This window comes from Rhinatrema bivittatum, chromosome 16, assembly GCF_901001135.1.
Source record: "Rhinatrema bivittatum chromosome 16, aRhiBiv1.1, whole genome shotgun sequence".
In the NCBI taxonomy this organism is placed as follows: Eukaryota; Metazoa; Chordata; class Amphibia; order Gymnophiona; family Rhinatrematidae; genus Rhinatrema; species Rhinatrema bivittatum.
The window spans coordinates 70,918,943-70,937,628 of NC_042630.1; the positions used below are offsets into that span (position 1 = coordinate 70,918,943).

At 44.9% G+C, this 18,686-nt stretch overlaps 1 long non-coding RNA gene across 1 annotated transcript in view; it reads left to right on the forward strand.

The window, feature by feature from the left end:
* LOC115077828 overlaps window positions 1-13,086 on the forward strand; it is a 167,435-nt gene extending 154,349 nt beyond the window's left edge. The window contains exons 2-3 of the long non-coding RNA XR_003852985.1: window positions 458-553; window positions 10,377-13,086. This is a non-coding gene — a long non-coding RNA (uncharacterized LOC115077828). The remainder of the gene's footprint in view (window positions 1-457; window positions 554-10,376) is intronic.
* Window positions 13,087-18,686: the final 5,600 nt, after the last annotated feature.

Below are 18,686 nucleotides of genomic sequence, written 5' to 3' on the forward strand. Positions count from 1 at the left end.
TCCCTGCTTCCCCTCCATTCCCCTGGGAGACTTTGCTGGGTGGGCTCTGGGCCTCATTCCTGTGTAGGGGACCCAGTAAGAAAGAGGACATCGAACAGTACACCCTGTGAGGTTCCCTCTAGAGGCCTTGCAACATGGCAACCTTTAACAACACCTCAGCAGCCTCAGCCACGAGAGGGGGAGAAGGCCTTTGCCACAGGGAGGCACTGCTATATTATCTCACACTCTTCTTTTTGTACTCAGCTGTCTTGTGTGAAGGTCAGAGAGAAAGGGTTTGCAATAGATGTTTGCACTGAGCTTGATGGGGAAGGCTCACATCTTATATCACTCCCTCCTGTTCATGTGTCTATGTGACAGGGTGATGAGAGGAAACAAGATGTTATCAATGAACTTTGAAGTTGGTGGAGGGTAAGCATGTGGAAATGCATCTCACCTCATCCCTTCTGTCTGCTTTCAGGTGACTGCATAATGGGCGTGAAAATGCTACAGTGCTTCCCATGGTACGGCCGATGCAAAGAACGAAGCAAACTGGCAAAGAGCAAGAGCTTAGAGGGTAAGTTTCATTCTCCAATGACAATGTCACTGTTGCTCACCTTCAACTACAGACACTATCGCTGTGAACATGCTGCAGTCATCAATAACCAACCACCACATTCTCATTATTATCCACGTACCATCAGAATTAGTCACCAATACCATGAATTACCATCATCCATAATATACAATACCAACACTTCCACCACCTGCTCCTGCACAGCCTGTTTCCTGTATCCAGCCACTTGCCCGCCCCATCCTGTTTGCCTTGGCCAATCGACACTGCGATTTCCTGCCCGTGCATCAAATGAGGAGTAAGAAACAGGCAGCATCCACTTCTGCAGCACAGGAGGAGAAGGAAGAGGCTGCTGCTGCTGCTCCAGGAGCCCAAGTTAGAGAGTCTGCTGCTGCTAGTGTGTTTTGAAAGGGGGGGGGGGGGGGAGAGAGAGAATGAATGAGCATGTCTGTGAGAGTGAGTGAGTGAGTGTGTATTTGTGTAGGAAGAAGAGATCTGAGAGTGTATGTAGGTGAGAAGGAGAGAGCTGAGTGCAAGTGGGCATGTGTGTATGGAAGAGGGAGAGACATGAGTGAGTGTGTGTGTGTGTGTTGGTGGGAGAATGGCAGAAGTAAAGGTGTAAATGGACATGTGAGAATGTGAGAGAATGAGCAGTGAAAGTAAGTGTGAACATGTAAGGGTTTATGAGAGCAAATGTATGAGCATCCGGTCCCACTGTGCAGTTGCCCTCCCTCCCCCCTGCTAATCCATGGTCATCTCAGAGTGACTGGAAGTCAAAAGTTTCCATGTAGGTGCAAACATGCTCTGTGTGCACAAATAAAGTTTCCAAAAGGAGGTGGGGCGGGATATGGGCATGGCCTGGGCGGGGCATAGGCGTTCTGGGATTTTACCATTAAATTTGCATGTAAATACATGCACAGGCACACACTAGGGTTCCCTGTTGTGTAACTTATTTCTGCTATGGATGACATGTAAGTTGTAAACCAAAAACTTCTAGGCAGATCAGCAGGGTTTTAAAGGTCAGGGCTAACAGGGCTATTATACTAGGGGGCTTTGGCAGTCATCCCTTTTTTTAAAAAAAATTTTATTTATGCAATTTTTTACATATTTAACAAAGTAATCTTTGTTCAAAAATACAGAAACATATATTTCAAAATAATTTCAGTCCATACAGACATTTTAAAGAAAAGAAAAGGTCTTAATTTAGACCACAATCTTGTGCAGAGGGGGGGGGGGGGGGGGGGGAGAACTAAGATAAGGGAGTCACAAGGAAATATTAATCTTTCATCAGATTATGCATAACAAGCTTGAATATTACTATTTTAACCATACTATAGATCTAGTTTAACTTGATCCTCTATGGGGGAGGATGTTAACATTACTTTCTTCCTAGAGTCTAGGAATACTCTTAAGTTGTTCAGGGGCATTAAAAATATACACATCTTTATTATAGGTAACCACACATTTGCATGGATATCGGAGAAGAAACTTGGCACCCAACAAATTAGATTCCTGTCTCTTGGCAAGAAAGGGTTTCCTCCTCTCCTGTGTCACTTTCGATAAGTCTGGAAATATTTGGACTCTTTGCCCCAAGAAACTTTCACACATATGTTGGAAGTAAGGGGGGCGGAAGTAAGGCCATCGCGGAAAGATTAAATGATTTCTTTGCTTCAGTGTTTACTGAAGAGGATGTTGGGGAGGTACCCGTAATGGAGAAGGTTTTCATGGGTAATGATTCAGATGGACTGAATCAAATCACGGTGAACCTAGAAGATGTGGTAGGCCTGATTGACAAACTGAAGAGTAGTAAATCACCTGGACCGGATAGTATACACCCCAGAGTTCTGAAGGAACTAAAAAATGAAATTTCAGACCTATTAGTAAAAATTTGTAACTTATCATTAAAATCATCCATTGTACCTGAAGACTGGAGGATAGCTAATGTAACCCCAATATTTAAAAAGGGCTCCAGGGGCGATCCGGGAAACTACAGACCGGTTAGCCTGACTTCAGTGCCAGGAAAAATAGTGGAAAGTGTTCTAAACATCAAAATCACAGAACATATAGAAAGACATGGTTTAATGGAACAAAGTCAGCATGGCTTTACCCAGGGCAAGTCTTGCCTCACAAATCTGCTTCACTTTTTTGAAGGAGTTAATAAACATGTGGATAAAGGTGAACCGGTAGATATAGTATACTTGGATTTTCAGAAGGCGTTTGACAAAGTTCATCATGAGAGGCTTCTAGGAAAAGTAAAAAGTCATGGGATAGGTGGCGATGTCCTTTCGTGGATTGCAAACTGGCTAAAAGACAGGAAACAGAGAGTAGGATTAAATGGGCAATTTTCTCAGTGGAAGGGAGTGGACAGTGGAGTGCCTCAGGGATCTGTATTGGGACCCTTACTGTTCAATATATTTATAAATGATCTGGAAAGAAATACGACGAGTGAGATAATCAAATTTGCAGATGACACAAAATTATTCAGAGTAGTTAAATCACAAGCAGATTGTGATAAATTGCAGGAAGACCTTGTGAGACTGGAAAATTGGGCATCCAAATGGCAGATGAAATTTAATGTGGATAAGTGCAAGGTGATGCATATAGGGAAAAATAACCCATGCTATAATTACACAATGTTGGGTTCCATATTAGGTGCTACAACCCAAGAAAGAGATCTAGATGTCATAGTGGACAACGCATTGAAATCGTCAGTACAGTGTGCTGCGGCAGTCAAAAAAGCAAACAGAATGTTGGGAATTATTAGAAAAGGAATGATGAATAAAACGGAAAACGTCATAATGCCTCTGTATCGCTCCATGGTGAGACCGCACCTTGAATACTGTGTACAAGTCTGGTCGCCGCATCTCAAAAAAGATATAATTGCGATGGAGAAGGTACAGAGAAGGGCTACCAAAATGATAAGGGGAATGGAACAACTCCCCTATGAGGAAAGACTAAAGAGGTTAGGACTTTTCAGCTTGGAGAAGAGACGACTGAGGGGGGATATGATAGAGGTGTTTAAAATCATGAGAGGTCTAGAACGGGTAGATGTGAATCGGTTATTTACTCTTTTAGATAGTAGAAAGACTAGGGGGCACTCCATGAAGTTAGCATGGGGCACATTTAAAACTAATCGGAGAAAGTTCTTTTTTACTCAACGCACAACTAAACTCTGGAATTTGTTGCCAGAGAATGTGGTTCGTGCAGTTAGTATAGCTGTGTTTAAAAAAGGATTGGATAAGTTCTTGGAGGAGAAGTCCATTACCTGCTATTAAGTTCACTTAGGGGCGGATTTTCAGAGCCCTGCTCGCGTAAATCCGCCCGGATTTACGCGAGCAGGGCCCTGCGCGCCGGTGCGCCTATTTTACATAGGCCCACCGGTGCGCGCAAGTCCCGGGGTTCTCCGAGGGGGGCGTGTCGGGGGCGTGTCGGGGGGCGGTCCCTGTCGGCGCGCCGTTTTGGGGGCGTGTCGGCAGCGTTTTGGGGGCGGGTACGGGGGCGTGGCTACGGCCCTGGGCGGTCCGGGGGCGTGGCCGCGCCCTCCGTACCTGCCCCCAGGTCGCGGCCCGGCGCGGAGGAGGCCCGCTGGCGCGCGGGGATTTACGCCTCCCTCTGGGAGGCGTAAATCCCCCAACAATGGTAAGGGGGGGGGGTTAGACAGGGCCGGGCGGGTGGGTTAGGTAGAGGAAGGGAGGGGAAGGTTAGGGGAGGGTGTTAGAGGATTCCCTCCGAGGCCGCTCCGATTTCGGAGCGGCCTCGGAGGGAACGGGGGTAGGCCGCGCGGCTTGGCGCGCGCCGGCTATACAAAATTGATAGCCTTGCGCGCACCGACCCAGGTTTTTTAGTAGATACGCGCGGCTCCGCGCGTATCTACTAAAATCCAGCTTACTTTTGTTTGCGCCTGGAGCGCAAACAAAAGTAAGCTATTCGCGGAGTTTTGAAGATCCGCCCCTTAGAGAATAGCCACTGCCATTAGCAATGCTTACATGGAATAGACTTAGTTTTTGGGTACTTGCCAGGTTCTTATGGCCTGGATTGGCCACTGTTGGAAACAGGATGCTGGGCTTGATGGACCCTTGGTCTGACCCAGTATGGCATTTTCTTATGTTCTTATGTTCTTAAGTAGAACTTCATCACCAAACTCACATCTGATTCAATTGCTAAAGAAACTAGTAAAGTCGCTCTTTCATAAATTTCAGCTGAGGATTCCAAAGGCAGTCATCCGTTAATGGGTTAAACTGGGAACAAACTGGGAAAACAGGCAATAGCTTCAGTGAATTTGGCTTTTAAAATTCCCCCATTTACGCAGTAGAAGTGGCATTTGCATGCAGATGCTCGTCCACTTAAAATTGCATGATACAAAATGATCGCATCCCTGTGCATGGGGTGATGAATGCACACCAGTTTAAGAGTTACCGTCTTAAGATATTCACATTGATATATTGATATAGGATACTTCACATTAATGCAACTCCAGCACTGCTCTCTACATCAATGGCAGGGGTGGAAGGAAATTAGAACCAAAAGGTTACCAATAAGGGCTCTGACCTCAGCGGTCAGAGTAACAGATAAGTATGAGAAAAATAAGTATGAAAGCTTGTTGGGCAGACAGGATGGGCCAGTTGGTCTTCTTCTGCCATCATTTTTATGTTTCTATTCATCTGGGACCATTTTATATATAGGCAACCTTCCCACCACCACTTCTTCTTCCTCATTCTTCATTTTCCCAATATGGCTATAATCTTCATATAGAACAAATGCATGGTAAAAATATCACTTCAGGGCTAACTCCCTTTACGCCTTGATCAGTCTAAATCATGTCTTGTATTACATGTAGGGTTTTTAACTATTTATTAGGGATATGCATACCAATATTTTTGTCTTTCATTTCTTGGAGATTTTTTCTTTGTTTTTCATTTTCAAGAGTTATGTTTTGTGTTTTTTCATTTTTGGGAAATAGCATGCATATTATTTGCAAATTGGGCACCCTATTTGCAAATAGTAAGCACTATTTCCTGAAAATGAAAAATTTACAAAATTGTTTTAAAATAATTTTCAGTTCATTTGAAATGAAACATGAATGGGCTCATTTATCATGTTTTACACTTTTGTTTCAAACATATGTACATCTCTACTATTTGTATCAGACCCAACATATCCATACAGTTTATGAAAGCTTTCTGCAGTAAAGTCACCAACACTGCCATCATGTCATCCTCTGTGTACACTTACAATCTGTCACCTACACTATCAACAACCAAATGTTTCATCACCACCCTCAACATACCATCACCCTCAGTGTACCATAATTATTTGTAACAAAGTATTGCTGTAAATATATCACTATCAATAACTATCAACTTCAACTTATCACCATCAATACTCAATACTTTCACCACATCACTGAACAATCACCATGTTACCCAGATAGAGAGTCCATCGAGCTAGGTTGAGAGAACATTGCACAAATCTCATCTTTGGGTGAGTTTCCTCACTCCGAAGGTCATCAAATCTTCACAAGAGAGCACTGTTCTGTTCGTACATCTCACTTTGAATGTCAAAGTGGCCCCTAACCCCTACACTAATACCTATACCTCACCTAAAGTGACTAGGTAGGCCTCATATAGAGGTATAAATACCTATAAGAACATAAGAAATTGCCATGCTGGGTCAGACCAAGGGTCCATCAAGCCCAGCATCCTGTTTCCAACAGAGGCCAAAACCAGGCCACAAGAACCTGACAATTACACAAACACTAAGAAGATCCCATGCTACTGATGCAATTAATAGCAGTGGCTATTCCCTAAGTAAAATTGATTAATAGTCATTAATGGACTTCTCCTCCAAGAACTTATCCAAACCTTTTTTGAACCCAGCTACACTAACTGCACTAACCACATCCTCTGGCAACAAATTCCAGAGCTTTATTGTGTGTTGAGTGAAAAAGAATTTTCTCTGATTAGTCTTAAATGTGCTACTTGCTACCTTAATGGAATGCCCCCTAGTCCTTCTAATATTCGAAAGTGAAAATAACCGAGTCACATCTACTCGTTCAAGACCTCTCATGATCTTAAAGACCTCTATCATATCCCCCCTCAGCCGTCTCTTCTCCAAGCTGAACAGCCCTAACCTCTTCAGCCTTTCCTCATAGGGAAGCTGTTCCATCCCCTTTATCATTTTGGTTGCCCTTCTCTGTACTTTCTCCATCGCAACTATATCTTTTTTGAGATGCGGCGACCAGAATTGTACACAATATTCAAGGTGTGGTCTCACCATGGAGCGATATAGAGGCATTATGACATTTTCCGTTCTATTAACTATTCCCGTCTTAATAATTTCTAACATTCTATTTGCTTTTTTGACTGCAGCACACTGAGCCGACGATTTTAAAGTATTATCCACTATGATGCCTAGATCTTTTTCCTGGGTGGTAGCTCCTAATATGGAACTTAACATCGTGTAACTACAGCAATGGTTATTTTTCCCTATATGCAACACCTTGCACTTGTCCACATTAAATTTCATCTGCCATTTGGATGCCCAATCTTCAAGTCTTGGAAGGTCCTCCTGTAATGTATCACAATCTGCTTGTGATTTAACTACTCTGAATAATTTTGTATCATCTGCAAATTTGATAACCTCACTCGTCGTATTCCTTTCCAGATCATTTATATATGTATTGAAAAGCACCGGTCCAAGTACAGATCCCTGAGGCACTCCACTGTTTACCCTTTTCCACTGAGAAAATTGACCATTTAATCCTACTCTCTGTTTCCTGTCTTTTAACCAGCTTGTAATCCTCGAAAAGACATCGCCTCCTATCCCATGACATTTTAGTTTTCGTAGAAGCCTCTCATGAGGGACTTTGTCAAACGTCTTCTGAAAATCCAAATACACTACATCTACCAGTTCACCTTTATCCACATGTTTATTAACCCCTTCAAAAAAATGAAGCATATTTGTTAGGCAAGACTTCCCTTGGGTAAATCCATGTTGACTATGTTCCATTAAATCATGTCTTTCTATATGCTCTACGATTTTGATCTTGAGAATAGTTTCCACTATTTTTCCAGGCACTGAAGTCAGGCTCACTGGTCTATAGTTACCCAGATCGCCCCTGGAGCCTTTTTTAAATATTGGGGTTACATTGGCCACCCTCCAGTCTTCAGGTACAACGGATGATTTTAATGATAGGTTACAAATTTTAACTAATAGATCAGAAATTTCATTTTTGAGTTCCTTCAGAACCCTAGGATGCATACCATCCGGTCCAGGTGATTTGCTACTCTTTAGTTTGTCAATCTGGCCTACTACATCTTCCAGGTTCACAGTGATTTCGTTCAGTTCGTCTGACTCATCACCCCTGAAAACCATCTCCGGAACTGGTATCTCCCCAACATCCTCATTAGTAAACACGGAGGCAAAGAATTCATTTATTCTTTCTGCAATGGCCTTATCTTCCCTAAGAGCCCCTTTAACCCCTCTGTCATCTAATGGTCCAACAGACTCCCTCACAGGTTTCTTGCTTTGGATATATTTTAAAAAGTTTTTATTATGAGTTTTTGCCTCTATGGCCAATTTCATTTCAAATTCTCTCTTCGCCTGTCTTATCAATGTTTTACACTTAGCTTGACAATGCTTATGTTTTATCCTATTTTCTTCAGATGGATCCTTCTTCCAATTTCTGAAGGATGTTTTTTTGGCTAAAATAGCCTCTTTCACCTCACCTTTTAACCATGACGGTAATCCTTTTGCTTTCCTTCCACCTTTCTTAATGCACGGAATACATATGGACTGCGCCTCTAGGATTGTATTTTTAAACAATGTCCATGCCTGTTGAACACTTTTAACCTTTGCAGCTGCACCTTTCAGTTTTTTTCTAACTATTTTCCTCATTTTATCAAAGTTTCCCTTTTTAATATTTAGTGTTAGAGCTGCAGATTTACTTATTGTCCCCCTTCCAGTTATTAGTTTAAATTTGATCATGTTATGATCACTGTTGCCAAGTGGCCCCACCACCGTTACTTCTCTCACCAAATCTTGCGTTCCACTAAGAATTAAATCTAAAATAGCTCCCTCTCTTGTTGGTTCCTGAACCAATTGCTCCATGAAGCAATCATTTATTACATCCAGGAACTTTATGTCTCTAGCAAGTCCTGATGTTACATTTATCCAGTCAATATTGGGGTAATTGAAATCTCCCATTATTATTGCACTGCCAAATTGGTTTGCTTCCCTGATTTCTCTTAGCATTTCTTCATCTGTCTGACCATTTTGTACAGGTGGACAGTAGTATACTCCTATCACTATACTCTTACCCAACACACATGGGATTTCTACCCATATAGATTCTACTGAGCATTTAGTCTCTTGTATGATCTTTATCCTATCGGACTGTAGTGTATACCCTCCCGGACATAAAGTGCCACACCCCCACCAAGTTGATCCTCCCTATCATTGCGATATAATTTGTACCCTGATATAGCACTGTCCCATTGGTTATCCTCCTTCCACCAAGTCTCTGTGATGCCAATTATGTCAATCTCATCATTTGCTGCTATACACTCTAACTCTCCCATCTTACTTCTTAGATGTCTGGCATTGGCATACAGACATTTCAAAGTGTGGTTTTTGATTGTTTTAACAACCTGTTTTTCAGTTGTTTGGGATGAGGGCATTATGGATAGGCGCTCTCTCTCTCTTCTCCCCTCCCCCTCCCCCAGTGGTTGTAGAAGGGCCCTGATAGCTAGGCGGGATCTTCAGCAGCTTAAAATGGTCCCCCCCAGTGGTTGTATGTAGGAAATACAACAATTCTGGCACTCCGCAAAGTGTGAAAAAGTTATTGCAGTTTGTGCTATGCGAAGTGCTAAGATTGTGTACTTTGCGATAAATTACCATAAAACACACCCCTTTTCCTATCCATGCAGTATTTAGTACATTTTGATAAATCCAGGCCTAAGTTAACTGCTGAGCACTGGATTTCTGGCATTAGTTATCTAATCTAGGAATCTACATTTAGATGAAGAAATAGAAAGCCTAGATTTAGGCACCTAACTTTGATGAATTTTCAACCTAAAACTTGGGCGCCTAAGATTAGTTGAAATTTCACCAAATTTTAGGTGCCTAGGTGAGGCACTCATCCTTTGAAAATTGGCCTTATAGTAAGATAGGAAATGGTGGCAGAAAAAGATCAACTGACTATTCCAGTCTGCCCAATTGACATGATTCCTCATGGTACTCTGCCAACTTGGGTAGATGAACACACAAATTCCCCTTGCTCAAACCAGCACCATCTTACTCCCTGCCTCCATGTCCTCATTGCCCTCCACAACCATCCCAAATATGTCCTTTCACTTCTACCACTTTACTGCCATGCTCTGTCTGTTTCATGCATTTTAAAATTCATCATGGCTTGTTTGTTACTACCTCTGCTGATAGACTATTCCAGGTCTCAACCACCTTCTCAGTGAAAAGAATTTTTTCATAGTCTCTACATCTTCATCCTCACATCTTCACAATGTGACTCTTTGTCTTTCTATTTCCTTTTCTATGGAAGATTCCACCTCTCTATACTTTACTTGAAAAAGTTTCTGTTGTACTCCTATCCTTCCCTCTCCTCCAGTGAGTGCCATAAGGTTTAACTGCCAACACCTTTAATGTACTATTACCATTATCAGTCGCCATCATGGTTCCTTCTCTTAGCGCCTTCCCTTGTGTCACATGCAAGCTCATTATCATGATGTTTGATTATATATAGATGCCTAGAACATAGAGATCTGTATTCATGGTTGACAGTTTTGACATTCATGACTGTTTTTGTCATCAGCTCCAGCAGCACCTGAGGTCTCCGAGGAGCCCAAAGTGGAGAAGACCCGGATCCATTCCACTCCTTCTGTGGGCAGTGAGAGCGATGGGCAGCAGAACCGGGCTTACTTCAGTGGGAAAGCACGTGTCTCTTTTCGCCACGAGCTGGACTCCACCATGTCAGCAAATGATTCCACCTTCTGATGCACCAACTGCCACAAAATGAATTCCATATCAGCCAATATCTTCATCATCTTGAGGCTCTCCCCTTCACAAGATGGACTCCACCATGCCAACTAGCTCTGCCTTAGGCATCAGCACCTTCAGTTGTTGCAGTCTTTGTTGCGACTCTTACTATCCCCTCCAAACATAAACCTTAGCTGTGATACTGACTGAACTCAAAATCATCACCCAATGGGGAGAAGCGATAAGACAGACAATGATACTTGCTTTGTTTGGCAGCACTTCCTTCCTGCTGCCAATTACAGCTGCTATCCCTGGACCAGAAGGGTCATTCTTTGGGACTTGGGTCCTTATAAATTCTCATCTCTGTGCAGGGCACATAGGAACACAGAGAGCAGAGGATTTCTTTAAGTGTTAGTCAAAGATTGTCAGGAGCAAAATGGAGACATCTGTCTCCTACTGGAATGCATAGGAAGAAAGGAAAATTTAAAGAAGAAAACAGGAAAAAAAAAAGAACAAATATGAAAATGTTCAAATGCTATTTAAGATGGCACTGCTGCTGGTTGCCGGCTGACCACTATTTTTGGGGTAACACTATCTCTGCCTCCCCCACCCCCAAGTATAGATTTGGGACTTCAGCAGTCATTCACAGGTGTTTCCTTTCATGGGGAAATCATTTCCAATACTTTTACCATAGGTGGTGGAGGTAAACAATAAACTAATTTTAACCATAAAAGGTAAAACTAGAGTAGGCGTAACAAAAAAATACCCCAACGCATAATTCCCACTATAAAACTCTGCCTATAATTTAGATGTTACTGGTGAGGTGGGAGTTTCCTCAAGTGAAATCATGAGGGGTGCTTTGCTCAATTTTTCTGCAGTTTTTTTCTTCCCAAATTATTTCTGTAAGATGATGATCCTTGTATGTGTGAAGGGACAAAGAATGAAAAGTGGATGCCCGAGTGGAGGAAGAAAGACACTTGAGGATTGAGAGTGAAGCGATTACAGAAGGTGACACTGGAGTACGACGCAGCAGGGCTGAAAGGCATGGCTTACAGGAACACTTTTCCATTTGCTGCTGCAGTTGTTGTTTGGAGATGGAAAACTAAAACAAAATGCAGGCTTCTTATCTTTGGCCTATGCCATGCAGGACTGTGGTTCAGGTTACAATCCTGGGGTCTCTGATCTTCAGGCTGCACAAATGCTATGCCAGCACCTGCGATCTTCATCTTCCACCACCACACTATTTTGTGCTTCAGTGCATTATTAGCCCTGATTGATGGGGATTTAAATAATCCAAGCTATGGGATCAGCCCCATTCTTACTGTTTTTAAGGACCTTGAAATTTAGAGACTTTGGATTACATGTTTGCAGAGAAACATGCACAAGAGCAATAGGTTTTATTCGGAAATAAAACAGCATAATTGAAAGTATATTGTATTGAAGTATTTTACTGTTCTCATGATGTAAACTGCATTGGATCCTGTTTTGGGGGAGGAAGGAGGTATATAAATCTAGAATAGAATTTGATAATCAGGAAATTACTGCTTGTCTGGCAATACCAGGTAGAATTTTAGATAATCACGATGCTTTTTAACACCTGTATGTGCTTTGGCTTAACATTAGCAAAGAAATATTTTTTTATAGCAGGGCTCTCTAAATCTCTGCTCATCCCTGCTTTGACCGCCAAAGAGACCTACTGGCAGAAAAGGGGGTCCCAAGATGCCAAAATCTATACCTTCAGAAAAAAGCAGCAGCAATGTTTTTAACCTTTATTTTATATTCCAATTTTCAGATACTTCAAAGTAGATTACATCAGGTACTGTGGGTATTTCTCTCGCTAGAGGCTCACAATCTAAGTTTGTACCTGAGGCAATGGAATGTGAAGGGACTTGCCCAAGAGGTGTTTCTGGCCTTGTGTTGTAGATGGACTCCAGGTAGCAGCATAGAAGGGCAGTAGATGAATATTAGAGTATTGATTAAGAGGAGACTTAATATAACCAAAAGAACTGCTATAAGACATCAGACTCAATTTACTCCAATGTTCATTTTGTAAGCGTGCATGCAGAAACCTGATCATACACCCTCTACGCTAATGCATTTTCCTTGGCTGTAGCAGGTCAGTTATCCTGTTTATCCCAACACACACCTTAGCTCTTGCAGCACAGGAGTTGTGGAAATGAGGTTAGCTTGTATGCAAATATATCTCATACCTATTTCGCTCTAAATATCCTGCAAAAAACAAACCCACAACCTGTTTGTGGGTCCTGTGCATTAAGCAGAAAAATCACTAGCCAACCTAGTTTGGATGTGTCTTAGGAACAACCTTTTTCAGATTTTACTATAAAATGGCACTCAAGGTGGGGCTAGAAGAGAAATGTCAAAGCTTCATACATAGACTGCCAGCCTTAAAAAAAAAAATAAAAATTATTCCCATCTAACTGTTGCATTTGCCAGACTTGTACAAAAACTGATCAACTGTGTAATTTCAGCTTATCTAAAATATTTTAAGCTCTGTAGTGTAAAAATAAAGTTTTTTCTAACCAACATATCTTAGTGAAGTGTTCACATTTCTGATTTTGTTTTAATAATCTTCTCCTTTCAAACATAGAAAAATGGCAGAAAAAGGCCATACATCACATTTGCTCATCCACCAACTTTTCTACAATCCTCAACATGCTTTCTTGAATTCAAATACTATCTTTGTTTCTATCACCTCCACTGGGAGATTGTTCCATGCATCCCCCATTCTCTCTGTAAAGAACATTTTTTTTAGATTACTCCCAAATCTACCCCCTTATGCCATGGCTGTTTGAGCCTCCTGTCTGCTGAAAAAGGCCCTACTCCTATGCATATCCCCCATCCCTCCTTTATTCTAGGCCAAAAGACCCCTAGCCAGTTGGGTTTTCAGGATATCCACAATGAATATGCATGAGGTCAATTTGCATACACTTACCTCCATTGCTCTATAACAAAGCCCATTGCCTATTGTAGTAGCCACTCTCTGGAACCACTCCATATGGTTTATATTCTTCTAATGCTACAGTCTCCACCATTATATGTAGTATCCCATATATTAGGGGTCATTAAATCAGCAGTTAGCCAGAGTTTGTGATATGAGGGAAAATGTTGCACAGCTCTTTGAATAAACTTTCTCTCATATGCAGAGCTAAGAGCATCCCTGTCAACTTTTTATGAGCTTGCTACAGCAATGAGTAAAGCAGCTGACCTATTACAGATTAAAAACCCAGGCCTTAGTAGCTGTAATCTAAAGTACCACTAGCAGCAGCTCCTTTAGTGGTGTTGGTAAAAGAAAATAGCTTAAAGATTTAAAAAACCCCCAAAACTCTTATCCTATCAACAAGTTATTTTCAAACACCAGTGTCTTCACAACAGCTCCCAAAAAATGTGGCAGAAAGATACAGAAATAGTTCCAATTGTATTGTATGCCACTGACCTCAAAAGGAACTTCTGTTGCAAGAGAAACAGGTATTTCTGAAATATAAGAAGGTTATCTAACTACAGTTTCTCATGTGAATTAATGGAGAAATTATGTACCTGATAATTTCGTTTTCCTTAGTGCAGACAGATGGACTCAGGACCAATGGGTATAGTGTACTCCTGTTAGCAGTTGGAGACGGATCAGATTTCAATCTGACGTCGGATCAGATTTCAATCTGACGTCAGCCCCTAGTACATATACCCCTGCAGGAAGTGCAGCTCCTCAGTATTCTTCCTTGCAAAGCATTGTGGATATGTGTGTGACTGACTGATTGATTAACTTAATATGATTAACTTAGATAACTTTTGTTAGAACGTTAAAAACTTGAGTAACTTGAACTGGTTGGTTGACTATAGCTGGAGACAGCCAGTGTGCCCAATCGGAAAGCGTCGACACCCGGCAGGGTGGATGCCCTAGGGAAAAGAAAGCATGGCTTACCCTTGAATCATTGAATGACCATGTATAGTGGCAGCTGAGGGTGAGCTACTGAGTCCATCTGTCTACACTAAGGAAAACGAAATTATCAGGTAAGTAATTTCTCCATTTCCTAGCGTGTAGCAGATGGACTCAGGACCAATAGGATGTACAAAAGCTACTCCCAAACTGGGTGGGAGACTGCCTGTGGTCCATTAAGGATTGCTCTTGCAAATGCTGTCTCCTCCCGAGCCTGAACATCCAGACGGTAGAATCTGGAGAAGGTATGGATGGAGGACCACGTTGCCACCCTGCAGATCTCGGCAGGTGACAGCATTCTAGTTTCTGCCCAGGAAACCGCCTGGGCTCTGGTGGAATGGGCCTTGACCTGTAGAGGTGGTGGTTTTCCCGCTTCTACGTAGGCCGCCTTGATAACTTCCTTGATCCAGCGGGCAATGGTTGCCCGCGAGGCCGCTTCCCCTTGTCTCTTTCCGCTATGAAGGACGAAAAGGTGGTCCGTCTTTCGTACTGGTTCCGACATCTCCAGCTATCTGGATAGGAGTCTGCCGATGTCAAGATGGCGCAGACTACGGGCTTCTTCCGACTTCTTCAATCCGTCCATCGCAGGTAGCGAGATGGTTTAGTTAAGGTGGAAGTGTGAGACCACTTTGGGGAGGAAGGAGGGAACCGTGCGTAGCTGAATGGTCCCCGGGGTGAGTCTGAGGAATGGCTCACGGCAGGACAGGGCCTGTAGCTCTGAGAGGCGGCGGGCCGAGCACACGGCCAGCAAGAACACAGTCTTCAAAGTTAACAGACGGAGGGACAGGCCTCGGAGGGGTCTGAAGGCGGATCCCGCTAGGAATTCCAAGACAAGGTTGAGGTTCCACAGGGGCACTGGCCACTTTAGTGGGGGGGGAATGTGTTTGACTCCTTTCAGGAAGCGTGATACATCTGGGTGCGAGGCTAAGCTGTCATCCTCGCTCCTGGAGCCGTAGCATGACAATGCGGCCACCTATACCTTGATGGAGTTGAGGGACAGACCCTTCTGAAGTCCATTCTGTAAGAATTCCAGGATCATGGGAACTTTAGAGGAACGTGGTTTGACATTGTGGTCTTCGCACCAGGCCTCAAAGACTCTCCAGATTCTTATGTATGTTAGAGATGTGGAGAACTTGCGTGCTCAGAGGAGAGTATCTATTACTGCCCCCGAGTATCCCCTCTTTCTCCGGCAGGCCCTCTCAATGGCCAGACCGTAAGAGAGAATTGAGCTGGATCCTCGTGGAGGATGGGACCTTGTTGTAGCAGGTCTGTGTGGAGGCAGGGGTAGTGGATTCCCTGCCAGTAGTCTTCTCATGTCTGCGTACCAGGGTCTTCTTGGCCAGTCCGGGGCCACCAGAAGAACTAGTCCCCTGTGCCGCTGAATCTTGTGAATGATTGCGTCCAGCAAGGGCCACGGCGGAAAGGCGTATAGCAGGGTCCCCGGTGGCCAAGCCTGTACCAGGGCGTCGATCCCCTGGGACTGCGGATCTCGCCTACGGCTGAAGTATCTGGGTACTTGAGCGTTGGATCTGTTTGCTAGAAGATCCATGTCTGGAGTCCCCCACCGATTCACTATCATCTTGAAGGCTGTGGGTGACAGCTTCCATTTTCCTGGGTTTAGACTTTCCCTGCTGAGGAAGTCTGCCATGGTGTTGTCCTTCCCGGCTATGTGGACAGCGGAGATGTCCTGGAGATTTGCTTACGCCCAAGCCATCAGAGGGTCTATTTCTAAGGACACCTGTTGGCTCCTGGTTCCGCCCTGCCTGTTGATGTAGGCCACCGTCGTGGCGTTGTCCGACATCACTCTGACCGCTTTGTCTCGAAGTCTGTGGGCGAACCGCAGGCAGGCTAAATCTGACCGCCCGTGCTTCTAGGCGGTTGATGTTCCACCCCGCCTCTTCTTCGTTCCACCACCCTTGGGCGGTTAACTCTTCGCAGTGTGCTCCCCACCCGTGTAGGCTGGCATCGGTGGTGAGCAGGGTCCAGGTTGGGGAGGATAGTCTTGATGCCCGGCTCATGTGGCTGGTCTGTAGCCACCACCTTAGCTAAGTCCGGACTCTGCCTGGTAGTGGTAGACGTAAGGAGTAGTTCTGGGATCGTAGGCTCCACCATGATAGGAGTGAGTGTTGTAGGGGCCTCATGTGGGCCCGCGCCCATGGCACCACTTCCAGTGTGGATGCCATTAGTCCGAGGACTTGCAGGTAATCCCATGCTGTGGGACGAGGGGCGCTCAGCAAGGTCTGGAGCCGGTCCCACAGCTTTGATCTCCTCATGGGGGTCAGGCTGACCTTGTCTTCCTTGGTGTCGAATCGGACTCCTAGGTATTCCAGCGACTGCGAGGGCTGTAGGGAGCTTTTGTTTATGTTGATTACCCATCCCAGGCTTCTCAGTAGAGCTATAACTCTGCTGGTTGCTTGATGGCTTTCCTCTGGTGATTTTGCTCTGATCAGCCAATCGTCCAGGTAAGGATGAACGAGGATTCCTTCCTTCCTGAGTGTTGCCGCCACCACTATTACCTTGGTGAACGTCCGGGGCGCAGTGGCTAACCCGAAGGGTAGTGCCTGGAACTGGTAGTGACGATTCAGGACCTTGAAGCGTAGGTAGCACTGGTGTTCCTGATGAATTGGGATGTGTAAGTAGGCCTCCGACAGGTCCAAGGATGTGAGGAACTCTCCTGGCCGTATTGCACGTATGACTGATCGTAGGGTTTCCATGCGGAAGCGTGGGATCCTTAGGTGTCGGTTGACTGACTTGAGGTCCAGGATGGGCCTGAATGTACCCTCTTTCTTGGGTATGATAAAGTAAATGGAGTAATGTCCAGTATTTGTTTCCCGAGTAGGTACCGGGGTTATGGCCTTGAGGTCCAGAAGTCTGGTCAGTGTAGCTTCCACTGCCGCCCTCTTGCGGGGGTCGTGGCAGGGAGATTCCACGAACTGGTCCGGAGGGGATCGAAGGAAGTCCAGGTAGTACCCTTCTCGGATGATGGCTAGGACCCACTTGTCCAAAGTTATCTCGACCCATCTGCGGTAGAATAGGGTTAGCCTGCCCCCTATGGCTTCTTCCCTTGGATGGGTCGGCTGAATCTCATTGTGGGGTGCGGCTGGGGCCTGGACCTGAGCTGGTTCCCCTCTTGTTGTGTTTGTTCCGAAAGGACTGGTTCCTGCCCGTAGGGCAGGGCGCTTAATAGTTATTCTTGTAAGGGTTGAAGCGCTGTGAGCTTCTGTCTCTGGTGGACCTGGGAAAGGGATGCTGGTTTCTCTTAGTCTTGTCTTCCGGCAGACGAGGTAATGGAGAGTCGCCCCATTTGTTAGCCAGTTTCTCTAGTTCGCTGCCGAACAGGAGGGATCTTTGGAAGGGCATTCTCGTGAGGCGTGTCTTGGAGGAGGCGTCGGCCGACCAATTTCGAAGCCAGAGTTGTCTCCTGGCTGCCACTGTGGATGACACACCTCTGGCCGCTGTGCGCACTAGATCGGAAGCCGCGTCAGTGAGGAATGATAGTGCTAATTCCATGTCTTCTCCCGGGGTGTTGTTCCTGGCTTGGGATAAACAGGAACGTGTCACCACGGTGCAGTAGGTCGCAATTTGCAGGGACATGGCTGCCACCTCAAATGCTTGTTTTAGTATGGCTTCCAGGCGCCGGTCGTGTGCATCCTTGAGCGCCGCTCCTCCTTCCACTGGGATGGTAGTGCGCTTAGTGACCGCGCAAACTATGGCGTCCACTCTAGGGCACGCCAGAAGCTCCTTGGTTGCTGGGTCCAGGGGGTACATGGCCGATAAGGCTCGACCCCCTTTGAATGAGGACTCCGGCGCATTCCACTCCAGGTCAATTAGCTGTTGTGCCGCTTGTAAGAGAGGAAAATGGCGAGACGTCTGTCGAAGGCTCTCCAGCAGGGGGTTCATTCTAGGTTCCCCCGGGGTGCCTTGGCCTGGGATAGCGAGTTCCGATAGGCATTGGGTTACCAGGTCTGGAAGCTCGTCCTTTGAGAAGAAGCGTCTCATGGTTCGGTGTGGCTCTGTCCCCGAGGGAAGTTCTCCCTCCTCAAGGGGCTCAACTTCTTCCTCGGAGAAATCCGTGTCCCTGTAGGTGGGGCTTCTGGGTGGTGGGAGCCTGTGCCTAGGCCTCGAGGGTCCTGGGGCATGAGGGTCTTCCGGTGTCGCATATGGTTCAGTCTGCATCTTGACAAAGGCGTGAAT